Source organism: Antechinus flavipes, chromosome 1 (assembly GCF_016432865.1).
Source record: "Antechinus flavipes isolate AdamAnt ecotype Samford, QLD, Australia chromosome 1, AdamAnt_v2, whole genome shotgun sequence".
NCBI lineage: Eukaryota > Metazoa > Chordata > Mammalia > Dasyuromorphia > Dasyuridae > Antechinus > Antechinus flavipes.
Window position 1 is genome coordinate 384688713 of NC_067398.1, and position 22441 is coordinate 384711153.

Consider the following 22441-nt stretch of genomic DNA (forward strand, 5'->3'; position numbering starts at 1 on the left):
AAACAAGGACATATGCAATTTGGTCAGCAAATTATCTAATTTAGGATTTATTAGTCACATCAACCAAATTAGTATAAATAGTTTGGGCTTTCAATACTTACTTCTATTAAAATAGCAGTTACACAGCTTTATTAAGAGGAGTATTCCAATGTTTCCAGAATTTTTTTTTTATGTATCCAAAATTCAGAGCAAGAAATTGTTAAGATTTCATCTCCCTACATATTTAATTTAAGGACCCAACCAGGGTATAAGAATCAGTGAAAGAATCTCAGAACATGTCTGAAGTTCAGTATAGAGAATTTAGAGCAAATTTTAAGTTAAAAGCTTTTATTAAACCCATATAATATGTCAGCCATTGTGGTTTAAAAAAATTATTCCATTTAATTTATGGGGCTAAAATTTTAGGGAATCTGAATTCTAAAGCTTCTTTTTTAAAAATAAAATGCATATCAGAAAATCTCTGTAGCTTCTTTTTTTTTCTTTCATAAGTAAAATGAAGTAATAAAAATATGTTGAAAACTACCAAATGCATTTTGAATCACTTTGCATATACATATATATTTATACATATTACCTATCTCTATATATTTAGATAATGATAGATAGCTGCATAGATAAAGTATCATATAAATACAAATAAAATGATACCATAATGGAGTCGCATGTGGTAAAGGAATGGGTAATTCCTCATTTCTCAGAATGTATGGGTATGGGGGAAAATATATATGCCCCCATGAACCCACCCACCCATTAGACCAGCCAGCAGGTGTCTCTGTTTCACACATCCTGTAAAGACACTGTTTGCCATTTCCTTCCCATTTGTAAATTCCTTAATTGTGTGTGTGTAAGGGGTGGAGTGTGGGGATTTTTTTTTTTCTTTTTTTTTTTTGCTTGACATGAAAGGATAGAGAGAACTATAAGTACTTTATCTTTCTTAGGGAGTAGCCATATTTCTTAACTTTTAGAAAGTTCTTGGGCAAGTTCTGATGAACCTTAAAAGCACTAAGTTAAATTAAATTAGTTGACAAAGGCTTTCACCCTCTTCAAATGAGGAATGTCTCATAATACTTTCATTCTTGTGCTTCAGCAGCGAAATAAAGGGATTACAGTGACCCTGGAAATGGTCAAGGAGAACTTGAAAAACATTTATATACATGAATATTTTAATAACCACTGCTTAGAGTTAGACAATATTATCCATTTATGATCAATTGGTATAGGTCGTGTATGGCTATTCAGGCTATGTCCTTTCCTTTAATTAATTCTACATTAAATTGGTAGTTCTTTGGTTGAATTTAGTGGAATGGGAAAAGAATAAATATTCATAGAAAAGTTCTCTGTCCTCAGCCCTTCTTCAAGCTACCATGTTAAAGAAAAAGTTCACCTCTTTGGAAGTTTAAATACACATTAAAATTCTTCCCTCCTTCTGTTTATTTTGTTACATGAATACTCCTGTGTATTTTAGTCTCAATTTTAAGGATATTCATGGAATTATATATCTATCATTGGGAGCAAGAAAAACAAGACTACTTTCTTTTTAGCTCCAATTTTAATAAATCAGTTTCCTTTAAACATTGCAATATATTCATGGTTTCTAGAAAAAGATGTGATAAGTATCTTGGAGATCAGAGAATGAGTGGTCTCAATTTGGTCACTTTTAACTTGATATTTCTCATAATTGGAATGAGAAATTTCATGGAAAAGTTTTGCCCATTTTCCTATATCCCAAAAGACCTATGATCTTTTCAATAAGAGTTCAACTTCTAATAATGTAACCCATCCATGCTAATTATCATGTGTAATTTTTGTCTTTGTCTTCCTGTTAATCTTTGGTGATGGGGGTAAGAATAGGGTGTGTGTGTGTGTGTGGGGAGGGGTCCACTGTACATGTTAAGTCTTTTCTCTGCCCTTAATCTCACATAGATACAAAAAGAGCACATAGGCTCCTCATCAATTTTCTCTTTTTTTCATTACATAATTGTCCCATCTTTTCCCCCCTCTATCCTGGTCATACATTTCTCTCACAACAACTTCTATACTACCTCTCATTTAATTCCTAACGATCCACAATTAGAAGTACAGTTCTTATTATTTTATCTATATTTCCATCTATATACTTATTATATACTATAATATATACTATATACATTTTCATGGAATAAGTGGTTTCATTTTATGGGGAGGAGCCAACAAAACCACAGAGACTGTCCAACTGACGGATGAGCCTTCTGAAAACTAGGAATTAGAACTCTGGTTTCCTGAAGTCCCAGTTTCATATATTAAATAACATAATATTTATATAGCACTTAGCCTAATGTCTGGCATACAGTACAGATTTAATAAATTCTTATTCCTCCTTCCTCACTCCCCACACATACCCTCTGTGGTAACCAGACCCACAAACATTTTCTATTGTGATATCGCTATGACTCACAGAGTAGAAATTTTTTCCCAGATAGAAACATTGTGATGATTTATTATGATTATTGGGACTATACTCAGAGCAAGAGATAGTATGATAGTGAATAGCAATGGATAAGTAAAATATGTTAAAACATTTAAAATATGAGTAAGAACACAACAAAGACAAAGAAATATAGAAGAAGCAAATAATACAAGTTATTGCAACCTTATTTATATCAATGTATTTTATATATGTATTTTAATATTTATATATAATCTATCATATAAAGTTCTTTAAAAAAGATCTTTATCTACCCAAGGTTCACAATTTCTTATACAGTCCTCTTTCTCCTCTACATATTGAAGTGTTTGTGTATTTATCGATGATTAAGTTCACAATAAAAAAGAGAATTTTAAATTAAAAACATTTTAAAAAAATAATTAGCATGTCCACTTTAATTAGAACAGATAAAAAAAAGCTTTTACCTCCTGGCCACCAGCATCTGGAAAGGGACTATTTTTTCCCTTTCATCTTCTAGTTTGCTATCTCTGTCCCATACCCAAGCTATTATCATTGTATGCTTTTGCTTCAACTTGCTTTTGCCCACTCTGCCCCCATTTTTGTCCAGGTTCAGTAAGGTGGTAGACAATGATGATGATAACTAAATCCTAGTAAATGTAAATGCTTGAATTCTTATGTTTCCCATTTGATATAGGTCCTATATATAATGCTATCTATAGTAATATTTTTCCCATTGTTTGATTAGAATTCAATTTGATAGAATTCAATAGCATATTGTTTATATTAATATCCTGGCATTCCCTCTGCAAGAGTGAGTCTAACTGGCATTTGATTTTTAAAATCCCTTTTCAAAATTCCTTTTAAAATCCCTTTTCAAAGTTCAAGCACTGAATTTTCCTTGGGTGTAAGAGTAGCTAGTTAAGATTTGGGACTATAGAGAGAATTGCTAAAAATCATACAAGCTGGCTTTACATTTCTCACTAAGGAAGAAGTAAAGCAGCCAGATGATATGATGGAGAGAGTGTAAATATGGAGTTAATAAGTCTTATCCTTGAGTTTGTCTCAGTCATTTATAGCTGTATGACTCCTGAGAATGTCACTTAACATTCTTAGCCTCAGTTTACGCATCTCTAAAAAGAAAATAAGAGTAATTATTTCATAGGTTCATTATGAGACTCTAATGAAGTTACTTTGCAGTCCTCAAAGATAATTGAAATATTAGTTTTCATTACTATAGGAATCATTCCTTTTTAAAATTTTTCTAGTTCAGTAAGACACAAAATAATATCCAGAAACAAAGAATAAAAGTCTTCCTGTAGAGTTCTTGCAGATTGCTTTTTATAAAATTCAATTTTATTTTATGTTTACTTCTACATATTCTCCTTTCCTCTATCCCTCTCATGTATTGAGAAAACAAAAAAATAAAAAAGTCATTACAAATATGAAATTAGGTAAAACAAAGTTCTATATTAGCTAATTCCAGAAAGTGAAAGAGAGAGACATACAGAGAGAGACAGAGACAGAGAGATAAGTTTAAATAAAATGTTTGAATCTATATGTATTTAGATTTCAATATGAAGGTGAATATTTTTTATTATGAATTTTTTGGCATTGTGGTCAGTCATTTTGTTAACCTAATTTACTAAGTGTTTCATAACTGATTTTAATTAAACCCTTACTTTTTTTTTTTTTTTTTTAACGGTGCAAATTATTCTCCTGGTTCTGCTCATTTCACTTTAGTTTCCTATGTTTTTGGGAAATCACCCCCTTCCTCATTTCTTACACATAACAGTATTACATCACATTCATATATTAGAACTCATTCAGCCATTCCCCAATTGACTGGCTTGTCCTAGTTTCCAAATCTTTGCTCCTCAAAAAAGAATTGACATAAATATTTCTGTAATTATGGACCCTTTTCATATTTCTTTGATCTATTTAGGATATAGATTATATCTATTGAGGATGGATTTGAAAATTATTTGAACTCAGAGCTTCCTGACACCAAATCAGGAACTCTGATTCATATCTATTATGTTTATTGTGTGTCAAAATATAAAGACAAGAAATGAAAGCAAGGAGCTTACATTATATCAGGGGAAGCAAATTCCATCTATCTATCCATCATCTATCTATCTTTCTTTCTTTCTATGTACTCATCTACCATCACAATACGTATATCTACAAATATGAATATTAGCCACATGTGCCCATATAGGTACATGTATATACACATATGTGGGTGTATGTGGATAGTATGGTGTATTTGTGTATCTGCATACACATACACACAAAGTAGCATTTGACAATTCTGACAATATCCCAAGGTAATTGGTGTGAGCAAAGAACTAGTAAATTTGTGATCAGGAAAGAACTTGTAGAAGATGACATTTTAGATAAACATTGAAGGAAAATTGGGATAAAGTTTAGGAAATTCTAGAGAAAAAGGGAGAATCAAAGCAAAGATATACAGACAAGACATGGCATTCCTGAGAACATGAATACTGACAACATGAAAAATAATAAGGTATTGTAAGATTGGAAAGATAGTTGGATGTTGGAAAAGCATTGAAATGCCACATAGATAAGTTGACTTTTGACCTTATGGGTAATGGGGAGCCCCTGAAGCTTAAAGAGTAGGTGAGTGGTGTAGTTAGACTGATGGTTTATAGGGAAATGGTTTTGGTAGCAGTGAGAATAAATTAGAGAAAGGAGATCCTTGAAGAAAATCAAGGAGGAAACCAATGGCAAAGCTAGTGTAGTAGTTCAGACCATATGGAAATGATGAAAACTAGGACTTTGCCCCTTCAGCATAAGAACTAGCATTAAATTTGTTAAAAGGTTCTTTATATTCAGTAATTAAAAAACACCTCGTTACCTCTCAATTATTGAAGTGAGCCATAAAATCCTCTCCCTCAAAGCATCCAAGAACCATAGAACTCAGAAGGGACCCCAAGGGTAATGTATTTTATCATGAAAGTTGATGTTAATAGGGTAGAATCCATTCAATTTTGAACTAGTTTTTAACTTCAAAGAGTGTCAGTACCTGGAATCATAAAATCTAAGAATCACTTAATTTCAGAGTTGGAAAAGACCTCAGAGACCATCCCAATATGACCAAAATAATGGGAATGGAAAAAAAAGTGAAATTTTCACCTCCATCAGGGGAACTGGGAAGCCTTTAAGGAGCCTGGGAATTCTGAAAGTAAATATTGAACTCTTCTTGCACTTTGTCTGACTAGATCAGAAGTAGTACAAAGCTACAGAATAGATATGCCTAGGGCTTTCACATGATTTCTTTCTAGCTTTTGGACAGACCTAGGGCTGCTGTGCCCCTTTTATTCTCTCTAGTTACCGGTAATAGCAGCAACATTCATATAGTATTTTAAGCTTTGCAAAGCACTTCACTTGCATTATCTAAATGGATCCTTACTTATAATAACTCCTTTTTAGAGATTAGAAACTGAAACTAATGGAAAAATAGAAAAGAAGGAACAAAGTATTTATTCTTGTTTAGTCATTTTCCATTGTGTACAACCCTTTGTGATACCATTGGGATTTTCTTGGCAAAGATACTAGAGTGATTTGTCATTTCCTTCTCCAGCTCATTTTACAGATGAGGAAATTGAGGCAAACAGAGTTAAGTGACTTACTCAGGGTGATACAACTAATAAGTGTTTAAGGCTATAATTGAATTCATGTTTTCCTGATTCCAGGTCTGGTATCCTATCCACTGCATCACCTAGCTGCCCAAGTATTTACTAATTGCGTACTTTGAGCTAGGCACTATCTAAGTATCATCTCACAACAACCCTGCGAGGTTAGTACTATTATTATTCCATTTTTACAGTTGAGAAATCTGAGATAAACAGAGGTTAAATGAGTTGCTTGAGGTTATACATTTAATAAGAAAGAGTCTGAAAGAGAATTTGAACTCACATAATCCTAACTCCAAAGTGAAATAATTCATCCCACAATATTACCTCACTGTTAATTGTTAACATTTTCTCACTTTGTGAAATTAGAACAGAAGACCATCGAAGTGATAGATGGCTTCACAGCTTCTAACCTTATGTGGTAGTAGATACAATAATATTCATCCTTCTATTCTTTACTGTTTTTTTTTTTTTCTTTTTCTGTCATCTAAGAGACTGAGACTTTTTAGACTGGACTTCATAATTCTTTAGTGAATGAGTATAATTGCATTCTTAATTCACAAAAAGTTGTTTAAAATAGATTTATTATCTGAGGCGGTGTTAGATGATTTTGAACAATGAATTGGTTAATATTAGTTATAGTAGGAAATGGCCTATGAGGAATTCAGAGATATTTAGGAAGATTTGTGGAAACTGACACAGAATGATACAAGTAGAATTATAAAAATGACATATGAACTGCAAAATATAAATGAAAAGATGAGTAAAATACAAACTTAAGATTCCTTATGAATAAGTGGATGCACTAATAGCTTTGGAAGGCAAATAAAGAAATATATTTGCTTCCTTGTGGCAAAGAGTTACAGAACTATTAGAACAAGATATTATTTACACTGCCAGAAGAGATTTCTATATGAGGGTGGTTTTGCTTAATTATTTTCTTTATCACAAGGCAAGGTACAGTAAATGGCAAGATGGCAAAGTGGATAGAATAGAAGTTTTGAAATCAAGGAGAGCTGATTTCAAATCTTGTCTTTGACAAATACTGGTTGTATGACTCAGAGCAAGAATAATCAGTGCTATAAGCATTTGTATGCAACAGCTGTAAAGCAGTTACAAATTGGCATTGGTAGAGTAAGTTTCCTATACCAATGCAATCACAGGTCTGATATAATCCAGACTAATTATCTGTATAGTTCTACCTCAGCAACTTCTAACTTTGACCATTTAGGTTAAGAAATCTAAAACAATCACCAACAGTGTGGCTTTCATAGCAGTGATTTAGACTGCTATCAGAGTCCCTTACAGTCCCAGAAATCAAATCTTATGTCAAATGTCATTAGAATATAATGAGGGAAAAAAAAAAAAAAAATTTATGAAGTGCCTGGATTGGGCATGACTAAACACTTTTTATTGTGGCAGTTTAAAAGGTTCAGAGACATATTTTCTGGATAATTAAATCATTTTATTAAACAATAACCATATTTTAATAAAATTAATTTATTAATATTTCATTGTTTATCATTAATATTTACATTAATTAACTAAAATTAATAACTTATTGTCAATATAACAAAATTGATTTATTAATTAAAATATTTAATAAATTTTTTTTAAAAATTGACCATCTCTCAGATTAAAGACAAACATGGCAGCAGGCTCAAAGTTTATATGTTCTTTTGGAAGAGAAATATTCAAAATGATGAAAATCAACTCTACTAATTAGTGAGAGAATGAGAATTTCAATGAGGAATTGAACCTGAACTTTGATTATGCCATTTCATTCTTAAATTCCCTACAGCTTTGGACAATCTATTCAAAGAATTTATGCCCTCTCAAAACTGATTAGAACACAATAGCTACCCAGCCTGGGTAGGGTCTGAATCAGTAAATTAGTCTAATCTCATTATCAGCAATGGCTTTTAAGAGACTAAATTTTTCAAATGAGAACTTTAGAAAAAAGATTACTTCTGGCTCTTCCCAAATCATTGATGGTTAATAATAACTTATTATTAATTTGTAATAATTGATTAATACTATTAATATAATAATTAATCAAGAATATTCATAATGTTTATAAATATTCATAATAATTATTCATTACAGGTATTATCTCATTTTGATCCTCACAACCTTGAAAGGATGTTACTCAAATTTAGATTTGAGGGAATTGAAGTAAACAGAGGTTAACTGACTTGTCCAGGGTCACACATCCAGTAAGAATTTAAAGTCACATTTTAATTCATGTCTTCCTGACTCCAGGATCAGTGTTCTACTCACTGCATTGCTTAACTGCATCTAAAGAAAGTAAGGATGTTTTGATTCTTTGCCTTTGTAACCCCATTTCTTGGCATGGATTAAAACATAACTTATTGATTGAATATTCACTTTAGTTAAACCCTTTAAACTTGTAACCAGAACCTTAGTAGTGAAGTTGATTTAGCTATGTGCTTCTATAACGGGAGCAAATAATTCTCTGATCTGGTTATGGAACATGTGTATGAATGGAGTCCGAAATCTAATCTAATGTGGCATTATTTCCTTTTTTTTAAGTGATCAAAATGCATTAGAACCCACTTTAATATTTATTTATTTTTTTGCCTCTGGTGATAGCTAAGAAAAATCATTTATGTTTTAAGCTGTTTCATTTATGTAAACAATTATTCTTAAGGTAGTAATTGTACTTAAAATTGCTTATTTTGTAGGCAATACTTTAAACAGAATACTTTTTAATATGTCTCTCTGATAATATGCTACTATACTATATGCTTCAATAGCCACTGACTATTTTTAAAAATTACAAGTTTTTTCCCCTCCAGAATGGTATTGAGGAATGAGGTCATTATAAACAAATATATTACTTTATGTTTGGCATTTTCAAAATAGTGCTACTGAAAGGCTAAGAATTTAGAAAGATTTTGAATTAAATTAAATGAAAAGAAAAATAACTAAATTTCCATCAGCATCTACCTCCATTCTTCTTCCAAAGTTCTATAGCTTTAGTTTTAGGCATTTTTTTTTTCCTTTGAGGAGTTTGGGGGTTAGAAATGGATTCTTTTTCAACTAGGTTTTACAAAGAACATTCTTTGCAGTACAGATTCAGTATCCTTGAGTAACCGGAAATCATTAATAAATATAATTATCCTAGCAAGACTGGGACAGGGAAGACTTTGAGGTCAGTACAATACTCAGGCAAAACATGTTTGACTGGATGACAAAGTTTACGGAGATTAATACCCACTGAGGTGGCCTACTGGTAGGTTGTTGCAGGTTAATGGAAATGTGTGGCAATAGTCAGCAACATTAACCGGGTCTTTATCTTTGGGGCTCATAAATATTCCTCTTAACCCCTGCTAATACCGATGTTTCAGGCATTTCTGGAAAGAATTGGGACAAATAGCTCCATAGTTATTGTAAGGATTAGGGACATTCAGTTTATTTTTTAAACCAACATTCCTACCCCATTCTTACCCCACCCAACTGCTCAGAATTGTCCAGGTCTTTGGATAATGATGTTGATAGCAAAGCAAATGACTCCATGTAGCCATTATCTTCACGTGGCTCCCTTTGTAAAGGAAGAATAATTCCAGGTTTATTGAGGGGCCATAGTAATCTTTGTATCATCTACAATGTTCCTTATAATAGTTGCATTCACACATGCCAACCCAGAAACTTCTGCCACAGGACAACACTTGTGGTATTTATATTTTACTTATAAGAGCTGCCTGAGAATTTTAGAAATGTATTCTTTCCGGTATTTGTCTTTACATTAAATCACACAAATCTGATTCCATGGAAGGCAGAGAAAGAATAGAAAATAAAGCAGGGAAGGGGTTAAGCATCTGCGTTGACTGCAATTTCTCAATCAGCCTCAGGAAGCCTCAGGTCAACTTTGCTCATAAAACTCTGCACAAATATTTCTTTTTCTATCGGAGGAATTCTAATTCTGCACACAGACCAGGGCCACTCAGATTATTACACATTATTAAAAATTAATTTTAAAAAATGGTCTGGTTCCTGAAATATGCTGTAGAAATATGAGTGTCCAAGCTTGAAACAGCAACAAAATAGAAAAGAAAATCCTTTGTATTGTATTGACCAAATAATTTTTTGAAAGAAAAAATTTATTCTGTTCACTTGGAATATCATTATTCACTTCTTTCAGTTATATCTTAAATGTACATATTCCAGGACTTTCCCATTCTTTACTGTAGGGTTCTTACATTTTACTTATAAGTACTGAAAAGAAAAGATTTTCTAGCCTGAGTCCATTGCAGCAACTAGCTGCAGGTCAGGGCAGGGATGTTATCTGAGGCAACAGAACCATTACACTACTGGTTCTATTGAGCCAGCATGACCTTATAATTCTATGTAGCTGAGATGTGTACATGTATGCTTGTAATATATTGTCCACATTAAATAATAGTTGGTCCCACTCACAATTGACAGGTGACATCAAGCAATAAGAGTCAGGAGGAGTGAACATACTAAACAAATGTCCACTTCTCTTTATTTACAATGACTTTTAAAAAGAATATCATAAAATCATAGACTTTCAATGTCACCTGGGAGCTGAGAGGTCACCTAATGCAACCTATGCCCTGTGTACAAATCTTATCCATCATTGTGCCCAAAAGTAACATCCAGATTCTACTTGAATATCTCTGGGGACACAGAGTTCATTCCTTTCTGAGGGAATCCAAAATATTCAAGATAGCACAATAAATATTAACTATAAAGTTATTTAAATTAAGCTGAAATCTAATTGCTCATAATTTCTACCCTTCATTTTTAGTTTTTCTGTCTGTTACTTTAAACCTAAACCCTCTTTACATGAATACTATGTAAATATTTGAAAACAGCAGTAGTGTCCAAAATAAGATGTCCTTTCTTCAGACTGAACTCAAGTTTCTTTGAACAAGTCCTCATATTGCAAATATATTGATCTAAATATATAGATTGAAAATTTTTGCATGGTTACATTTATATTATTTCTATCTCCGCTTACCAAAAAAAAAAAAAAAAAGACATGATTTGTCTTCTTCATCACTCTATGAGAAATAATAGGTTCAATATCTGCACAGGAAAGCCACTTGAAAGAATCATAGATCACATCGTAAGAAACTGACCCCCCTAAAATATAATCATTCCTCGATGGATGTAATTCATGTAAATCATGTCTTTTTGTTTACTTTGTTCACTGGACAGATCAATTTCTATCTTTTCATATTTCTACATGTATGATGCTGTGCTTCTGAGACCTTATCCAGGCTAGCCTTGCCTTTATTTTGCCATCACAAATACACACACATGCAAGGAATGTATATATGTATGTATATGCATATGTGTGTAAACCGATTAGCAGATTCAAACATTGTTGATTTTAGACATAAAGAAATGGGGATATATTGTTTTAAAATATATACATATTTAAAACTAGTCTTTACAAACTTTTACCAACCTTCTTTTCTTTAGAGTAATCTGAGTGAAACCAAATTTTTTTTCCATTTGCCCATTCTCAATTCTTGTCCTATGTAAACAAATTAACTTTACCCCCCAATCTTCCATGCTAAATTGTTTATTATCTGTTAACTTTCTCTCCTTAGGGAATTCATGTTTTTTGCTCACTATTATGAATTCTAAACTATTTTATGAAAGATTATCTTCCCAAGTCTCTTCAATACTCAGAGCCTCTATTGCCAGATAGAAATGACTCCTGTTGTGTGATCAAATTTCCTTCCTACCTCTGCATTTTCAATTTGCCACTCAGATCTACTAGTTTCTTCTTAGCCTGTTGTCTGACACTTAATATATCCTGTCATATGAGAGGGTCATCTTTCAAAACAGAAATGATTTTTTTCCAGAATATCATTCAAGGAATAAAACAATATTAGAGAAGACCCCTCCCCCCCTTTTTAGTTAGCTGTTCTATAGATAAATCATTGAGGACTATCATGTTCTATCATGTTCTAGGTGAATCAGTAAATTAGTTACTCTCAATTCAGAAAGTAATGTGCACAATCATAGTTCATAAAGAAAAAAGTGTTCATCTTTAATGTCTAAGAATAATAAAATGATGTCTTTTCTCTGTGTCACAAGATTATAGAAATTATATTTTTATAGCAGCAATGGAAATAATATAAACATCCTCAATAACTCCAAAATAACTAGCCCCTCTTCTGAAAACACAAAAGGGTAGTGATAGGAAACCTTAGATGATCATCACATTTTTATAACAATCAGAACCACTGGAATTTAATCAGATTAGTAGAAATTTAGTCAGCCCTTCTCTAGTATATTGGATATGTGAAGTTAAGTAGAGGGAAAAGGAAAACATAACCTCACATGATTAGAATCTCACTTTCTTGAGGCCAGGGACTGTTTCATTTAGGTTTTTGTATTCCTAGCAATTATAATGGTTTCTTTTATATTGCATGTGTTTAATAAATATTTGCCCAATTAGAGAATAGAATACTGAGTTAATAGCTATGCCAATGATACAAAAGATAAAGTCATAAAGAGAAAAAAATATTTAGAGAGAAAACTAAAACTCTTCCTGAGATCTTTTGGATGTGTTGACTTTTGGATTCTAGGAAGATTTCCAGATGGAATTGTCCTAAAGGCAACTGGAGATGTGGGCCGGGAACTTGAAAGAGATATCAAGGTTGAAGAAAAGGATTTTATAATCATCTCCATGGAGATTGCTAAAGGAAAACATCAATAGAAGGTGACACAACACAAAATCTTGGGAAGTGCCCACCTTATAGATGTGGAGAAGAATAAATCAATGTATTAGCAAATATTTATTAAGTGCCTATCTGTCCTAGGCACCAGGAATATAAATATAAAAGTTAAAAAATACCCCCAGGGAGAAAAGGATAAGACATGTGATATCTCAGAGTATTAAAAAAAAAAAAGAATATTCAGAAAGAGGTAGTGACTGAATGTCAAACAATGCAGACATAATTTTTATCTGTAATTTATTATTTTAAAATTGTTAACAGAATCTATTGTAATTATGATATCAAGGTCAAAATCTTCTCATTCAGAAATGAATTAATTCAAATTTAAATATATCTATATACATATTTATTTATTTTTGTGTTTATTTTTTCATTTAAAAATTATTTTGAAGTTGATAGAGATGAAGTTTACTATATATATATGAAAGAAAAAAGAACAATTGCTTATGAAATCAAACAGCTCCATGATATCCAGCATATTTCCTTTTTAAAATTTTCATTTTTAATTTATGTTATAAAGCAAGCATTACCATAACACAGTACAAAAATGATTGCACAAGGAACTGCAAATCCATTATGAACAATTTGGTATTCCTTTCAAATATAAAACAAATTTATCAGGCAAACTTCTTTATTTTTTCCCTCTGCCCCTCCTCCCTAGGGATGGCTACCATTGGACCTAAAGATCAAGTTATCAAGAGAAATATAGTTATATGGGCAAGAATTCTGCATATGTAAAAAAGTTCTGTGAACAATATTCTTGGAGTTTAACAAATGCTGTATAATATTGCTGATGTAGAACTACCAAACTATTGTTGTTCCTTATCACCACTGCCAATAACTAAGCACCTTTAATCCATTTTCAAATGGCTTAATTTACAGTGTTCAGTCAGTAACACTTGTTCTATTTCTGTTCTTTACTTGGGGCTACTATTAGTTTGAGGCATAATCATTGTATAATGATTAAAACTCAGCTACATGAAGGAAGTAAAAAAATTAGTCATTGGTCATCAGCATTTCATATTTCTCTCATGAAATGCTGATGACACACACATGTATATATACATATATTAATATATATACATATATTTCAGACTTAACAAAAGTACATCTTTTTTATTTGATCTTTCATTCTGAAGCAATTTTCCATCAAGAATAATTTTTCATGCCATTCTTATTATTGCTAACCTAATTTTACAAAAAAAAAAAAAAAGTGAAAGAAGAAAGACCTCAAAATGAAAAAAAAAAGTGTCCAAAGAAATTATAGAAACACAAATAGGTTAGATCTTTGACAGCAAGTTGCCATTGAAGATGGGGAAGAAAGGAAGTTGACAGTTCTTATGGAGAAAGATGCAGGTATCATTCAAATCTTAAAGGCAGCTTTTTGATAATCCCACAAGAGTGGGTTAGGGTTAGAATGGGCAAGATTTCCCAATTCTGATTAATTCTAATGTCTTCCCTTTTTTGATTTATTACAATTTAACCTTTTTATAGGTGACTTGTATGTAGCTGTTTATCTGTTTCCTCCAATTAAACTATGAGGTCCTTGAAAGGATGGTCTGCCTTTTTTTCTGTTTTGTTTTAGTTTTGTATCCCCAACATGTAGTACATATGGTACCTGACATATAACAGGTATTTAAAAAATTGTTTAATGAGTAATTCCAGAAGCAGATCTCTGGATAGCACAATGGATAGAGCACTGAACCTGGAATCAATAAAACCCAAGTTATATGGATCAAATAATATACTAAATGTAAAGCACTTAGCAAATTGTATGACATATAGTAGCTGCTAGAGAAATGACAGTTATTATCATAATTGTGATTATCAACATTATTATTAATCAGGAAATCTGAGTTCAAATCTATCCTCATATACTTAATAGCTGTTTGAGCCTAGATAGCTTAACTTCTGTCTGCTCTATTATATTTCTTCATTTGAGAAATGAGAATAACAATAAGCACCTAACTTTCACTGTTGCTATGAAAATACAATTCCGAAACAACATTTCTAAAGTGCTTTGCAAACTTAAAAATTACATAAATTCTAATCTTTATTGTTATTATTATTTCCACTCTTGATTTTATTATTATGGGATAACTATATTACATTACTCCAAGGTCCCCTGGTAAGTTCTCAATAGGCCTTTGAGAATAGCATGGATGAGTGGAAAAGTCAGAGGATGTCTCTTCAAATTTTGACTTTGCTATATTCTTTGTTACTTTAAGCAAGACATAAATTCTTTGTACCTCAGTTTCTTTATTTTTTAAAATAAAGAGTTGGACTCAAGGACATCTAATATCCTTTCCAGGTATTCATCTTTGACTTGTAATATGAAAGGACTCCATTCAATGGTTTGTAAAGTTGCTTACAATTGTAAAATACATAAGACTTTTAACACCGTGATTTGAGGTCTCAAAGGAGTCTTTATCAATATCATGTAAAACATTATAGGTAATGAAAAGTTATAAAATTATTTTTCTGTTTTGTTATATATGTTTAATCCTTCCAAATAAACTTTATTCTTTGTCAGGGGAAAAAAATCTTTCACCTCGGCTCCCTGCCCTTTCCTGCCTCAAATGCACAAAAAAACAGAGACCCAGAGAATTATTAAATAACATCCCTTCTCCTTTCACAAGTTTTTAAAAATTATTTTTCCTGTTTATTTATTTTTTAATTGCCTTCTAATCAAAAGACTTAACAGATTATGAGGGACTCATTTTCCTCCTATTGCTTTTACCATGTCATGTGTTGGTAATGTTTTTTTTTTTTTTTAAATTATGAACAAAGTTGATACTCATAGCAAGCATTCATGGAAGGATTTGGACCTGGATCTTCTCACAGTACAAGTAGTGTTCCAGTTCAATGGGAATTTATAATGAATCAAAAATCTATTCTTTAAATTCCTGCTTTTTAAAAGTACTGTTCTAGCTGCTGAGGATGCTTCTGTTCTAAATGAAGAGACCACATTTATATACATAGGCATATACAAAACATATATGAAATGAATAATCTTGGAAGGGTATTAGAAACTGGATTGGAGATAGGAAAGATGGAAGTGATCTGAGATTCTGAGAGTTTCTATAACAGGAATAGCCCATCTGGAATAAATTTTAAGGATATCTGTCTTTCCCTGCTGTTATCCTAATTTTTGGGTAGCAAGGTGGCTCAGTGGATTGAATACCAGGCCTGGTGTCAGGAAGACATCTTTTGTTCAGATCTGGACTCAGACATTTACTAGATGTGCAACCTTGGGAAACTCATTTAACCCTGTTTGCCTCAGTTTCCCCATCTGTAAAATTAGGCAGAGAAGGAAGTAGTAAACCACTCCAGTATCTTTGCCAAGAGAACTCTAAATAAGGTCACAAGGAGTCAGATATAATTGAAATGACTGATTAACAACAAAATCTTAAATCTTTAGAATGACTTTGGAGTTGCTCAAATCAGCCTGGATGTTGAGATTTGAGTGAGGAGACCTCAAGTCTTGGTGATGCTGGATAGCTATTGTTCAATCAGAACATCTAACTGGGGTCTTTTGAAAACTTTAGCAGCTTCTTGTCATACCCTGAATCCAGGCTACTGGGAATTCCCTGAGCCAGGAATCCAAACTGCTCACCATAATGTTTGTTCTGTGCCTAATCTAGGAGAACATCAACTATTGTTAATATTAGGCTATTTTTTTTTCTTGAAAAAACATTAATTCAAAAGTCTTATATTTTCCTGTTTCCTAACTTAAGAGCTCTTAATATTTGCCCTTTACACTCCTCTGTGTGGGTAAATATGTATATACATACACTATACATACACATATGTATATATTTTCTATGTATATAGTAATAAGATTTTTAAAAAAATATTGAAGTATTTTTTCAAGATTGTCACTAGCTTCTTCTGATATCAAAGGTTATACATCCTACTGTTTTCAAACAGCATTGCCTCAATTACCCAGTGTGGACCTAAAGAATTAATTTCTCTATATGGGACTGGGCTTTTAAATTTGAACCTTTGTGCTTCAGCTTTGTGCAAGTGCTTCCAAATATTAACACCATGGGGACACTGCCAGCAGTTTGCACTGGCCATATAAATTTTCTTTCTCCCCACCACATCTTCTTCAAATACATCCTTTCTCTGCAGGGGGCAGTCACCCCAAGGAACAGCCCTTCAGGGCCCATTGGCATGTTGATCTGTGGATGAACTATTAATTACTTTGATGTCATTTCTCACCCACTGGAACAAATTGCCAGAGCTAAAGCTCTGCAGGCGATAGTCCTGCCAGCAGGGGCCTCTGGCAGCATCAGGGTTAATTCACAGTGGTCACTGGAAGAAAGCAAACAATCTGGGTGCAAGTTTGCAAAACGAATTTTCAATGTGTAGCCCACAGATGATCATTGATTGTGGTAAATAAATAAAAACACTCCTGACTTTTATTGTTGTAGGGAGTAATTATAATTCACAGGGCCAGACTCTTTGTGTTGCTGAATGCTTCATTTGTGGTTTGCATGAGTAGATACATTAACTTCTGGAAGCTCTTTTCATTAGAGCACTATTACTCATTGAGGACTGATCAATATATCATCTATACAACATCTTGAATGTGGATGTCTGGATCCATTGTGGACTTGCTGATAATGACTTCTTTATTCAAGCCAGCTTGTAGGAACAAGAAGATAAAGAAAAGGGAAGAGAATTATAGCATATGCTCTTGGAAGTATTGTAAGAGTTATAAGTAGGAAACAAGGGTAAACGCTACAGGGTAGAGGGAAAAGATCATCATAAAAGAAAATAGGGGAGAGAATCCACAAGTTAAAACAGGAAGAAAGGATGGTAGAATGCCATGGCTTTTCTTTGGTGTTATGAAAAGGAAATTGTGTTTTAATAAATCTTGTTAAAGTAGTTCTTTCTTTAAAATGGTAAATTCTCCTTTTGGTTTTCATGATGCACTATTTCCCCCACTTTTAAAAATTCTCTATATAAATAGGAAATTATTTCTGTTCTTCCTTCACAGTTTAATACTTTATATTTAATATTTTATATTTTTAAAAAGTGAATCCCTAAACAAAAAGTTTAAAGATGCAACTCCCTCATTTTTAATTAATTTTAATTCAGTATTATTTTAATCATATGGTGGTTGGAAATGATTTAAAAATAAAACATGCGCTAGGACAAGAGTGAGTCAAGAGAATCAGACATGTATATGTTAAATCTCTACACTTCACAGAGCTCCTGCATTCATAACTTAAAATATTTTCATAATTTAACATATCAAATATTGAGACATTGCTTTTATTGTTAATTTTTTTCCTTCTACAAGGTACTAATGCTTTATTCTTTCTTATGGAACACATATATTGTAAATTGTAATGAAAATGACATGAAGTACAATTTGTACAAAGTTATAGGATGAAATAGTAATATAGGGAACAGAATAGATCATAGTAAAAAAGTAAAGCTTTTCAAAGATATCGCAGAGCAATGGGATAAATATGAAGAACAGTTATACATCAATATTATAGATTGCTTCAAAGAGAAAAAGAAGGCCACTTTCTGAAATTCCAGAAGTTTCATTCAAATCTCACCTCTGAATATTGTCTGTGTGACTTTTGGCAAGGTACTTCACCTAGCTGGGGTCTCAGCTTTCTCATCTGTAAAGTAAGGCAGTTGGAATAAAAGTCCTCTTAGGTCCCTAGATTAATTGGTGATCCAAATCTTGAACTAATATAAGAATTCTCAGTTCTCAAGGACTTGTGTTTGACAGTGTTAATTCATAACAATTATACAACAGAGGGAAAGTTGAAAAATAAAAGGGGAGAAGAAACATCACAGAAAAGAAAAAAGGAGAGCTACATGTTTTTACATTTTAAAAATAAATATTCACAGATAATCTTTTTGGAGAAAATGATATGAATTCTTCTCAGATATAGTGTCATTATCTCTACCAAAATTAAATTATAAACTCCTTGAAAGCAGATTCCCTATGCTTATATAACCAGCATATACTGACTGTATTCAAAGTGCCTTAGGGTCCTCAGTTTCAGATTGGTGAGTCTTCACTAGCTCCATTCAAAGTATGATCAGAGACTTATTTGATTTTTCTTTTCCTATTTCCACTATTTAGCAGAGTGCTTGGCAGATAATAAGCACTCTTGATAGGTGCTTTTTTATTCATGTTTTATTCACAAATTTATAGTATAATATAGGTGAAGTACAAATACCTCTTCACTCAGCCCCTCTCCCTTTTAGGTTAAGTAAGTGAAAACAAGTCTTAATCAGTCAACCAATCAAAATCCATTAAAGTAACTATGAAAAGTCTTTGAAAGCTCTTGGGTGAAGTGGAATGATCCCAGACCTGAAACCTATTTCAGTAGATGAGGTTCTGTCTCCAGAGATCATTAAATTTTTAAGTAAGTTGAAAAGGGAGAGTTCCAAACATTGCAAGCTTGTGGCTTTCCAGAATATTTTTTAGGAGTAAAGATAGGATAAGAGAGATGTAAGCATCTTATAGCAGAAAAGTTCCAAGAAATGGTTGGCAGTTTACTCAACTTTCCTTCCTAGTATCTCTTTACTCAGAGATACTCTAATATAATCTGCTGCTTCATTAAGCAGAGTTTTCCAGTAAACCAGATATTACCTGAATCACACAGGCTGAATTAACTAGAAAAAGATATAAATATAAAAGTTGACAGAGAACCTAACATATCTAAAAATTAGAAATTTTCCTGACGGGAGGCTGACCAACAATTTTTTGTTTAAAATAAACTCTGTAAAGCTGATGAAGGAATCACATGAACCTTAGGTGCCATTATACTGCCTCTTAAAGGTTTACACAAACTAAACATTGTAAAAGGGTGTTATATATGCTTGAAGCCTATCCAACATGGTAAAATCTGCTAGATTCTTGAACTACACTAGCACAACTTTTGAGGATCCAAAATCACCTTCTAGAAGTGGGAATATTGAATTAGAGGAAAAAAGATAAATAGATTGTAAACACATACATATCACTAAGAAAAACCGGGAAAAATGATAAAATTTAAAATATCATTGACAATAGTTTTAGGCATACACATGAACTAATTAATATAAGTAAGAGAAATTACAATTTATATGAAAAAGGGCAAAAGGAGTTGTTGGAATAAAAAAACTGGTAAATAGGAATTTGGATTATCAGGTCTAAAATTATATTATAAATATGAATTTTAAAATCTATCTGGTACTAGGTAAAAAGTTAAAAACTCAATGAAACAGAATATGAAAACCAGAATTATTAAGAAGCATAAAACATAATAATATTAAATAAATCTAAGAGTAAGAAAAAATGTTCAAATTATATCTCACAACATATTCTTATTACAGATTCCATTTTAATCAATTATCCAAATATTTACCCCTTCATATACATATACAGAACCCAATTATTTTTATGAAGAAATATAAGTGACATGTATCTCAATTGCAGAGATGAGAAAAATTCTTATTTATTGAGGATATGCAAGAAATCACTGGAAATAAATAGATTGATTTGATGCTAATAAATGATTCTTACACATCAAAAATCAAACTAAAGTATATAGAAAAGAAATATATTAAGAAAGAAAGTTTTGTGATAAATATGATAAAAATCTGAGAAGCATCTTTAAGGCTATTGTACAAAGTTATAATCTTCTATTAAGCAAATGCTTTCAATATGGTGTCTCATTCCATGATGTATATTAAGCTAAGTATGGTCATTTGTCAATATTTCTAAAATGTATAACTTTTGAAAAGATTATTAAAATTTAAAATCTTACTATTTTGTCAGCTATTGTTTTTCAAGGACTTCAGCATTTATAAGTTAACATTTGCAAAGAACTTTATACTGCCAACAACTCAGGGAAGATAAAAAGCTAAGGCTGAGGGACTTGATCAGGGTGACACAGTTAGTAAATGATCAAAGCAAGATTTGAATTGAGCTTGTTCTTGGTTCCAAGTCCTGTGCTCTCTTCCTTTTACCACAAATTTACCTTGTAAAAGGAAACTCCCAACTCTGATGTTGGAAAATGTTGAAAGCAAAAGAAAATGGGCATAACAGAGAATGAGATGGATACAAACTATCATCAATGAACAAGAACTTGGACAGACTTTAAGAGGCAGTGAAAGATAGAAACATTTGTTGTGCTATGATTCATGGAGTCATGAAATGTTGGACATGATTGAATGGCTGAACAACCATAATAAACCCAACCCATCCAACCCATATCTTCTTTCTGATTTTTCTATCCTGCTCCCTGAAAATGTGGGGATTTGCATGAGGAGTTGGTTAAGGAAGATCAAATAGCCAGACTCTAACCTGACAGAAAAGAAATATTCACTTTTCTTGTGCTGTCTTATATTTATCAATATTTTCCACATACATTTTCTACTATTGTTATCTTGAAGGAACTTTATATTTTTTATGTGAATTCCTGAATAAATAGAAATGACAACATTCTTATTTTAGAACTACAATTCCTTTTAATTTTACATCATTTCTTCATCCCCGAAACTAGCATCCAATTGGAAATCAGAAATTTTCTCTCTTCTCTCAGCTTTGCCATTCATTAATTGTGTGACTTGAAGACAGCCATTTTATCTGCACTTTACATTCCAATTGGTTCAACTAAGTGATGGATAATACTACTTCCATTTTAGTAAACTATGAATGCACAATTATAAACTATGCTACAATTTCCACTTACTTACCAAAGTGACATTAGTGATCCATGAATAGCAAAATTTGTTCTTTGACCATTTTATTTTTTAAACCATTTTAATTGTCTCCTACATACTGAGACATTCAAATTTTGGGCTCATGTTCCTGCAAATCTTCAATTATAAAGGGTAAATGGTGTAATGGATAGAAGGCTGCATCTGAAGTGAGAAAGATCTGAGTTCAACTCTATTCCCTGCTACTTACTAGATATGTGACTGGACAAATTATAGAACATCTGTCTGCCTCAGAAAAATTATGTGACTTTTAAAATAAGGATAACAATACTTAGCTCTCTAGGTGGTTGTGAAAATAAAATGAGATATTTGTAAAGCTATTTGCAAACCTTAAAAGAGCTAAATTGATGCTAGCTATTATTATTTCCTTCTGGCATCAATATTGCTATTTTTTTTCTTTGAAAATACATTGTATAGAAGTATGTCCTGATCAGCTTCCACTTGGGTGACTTCAAATATTAGATGTATTTGTTTTTTTTAAATCCAGACAATGATTATCCCTGGAAGAAGAGGAAAATAAAAAAAAAATTACTTATTTTAGTTTAAGACTAGGCTAAGTTCAGTTTTGATGGGCCCAAGCAAAATTCCAAGCAATCATAAAATTTGGCTGAGTTGAGGAACATAAATAATATGGCCAATGTCAGCAAAGGGACCATCTTTCTTTCAGTTGTTGAACCAAAAATATTTGTTCTGCTAATGGACCTTGTGGAAGAGGTAATGGAGAAGGGGAGAGCACTCTTGAAACTCAATTCAATATGCCCAATAGAGTGTTGAAATTTTCATTCTCCCAAGAAAATATCTATGCTGAAGGATATATGCACTAATATATAAAATGAAAGATAGCTTAAGAAAAATAGATTGATACCTAAATACAT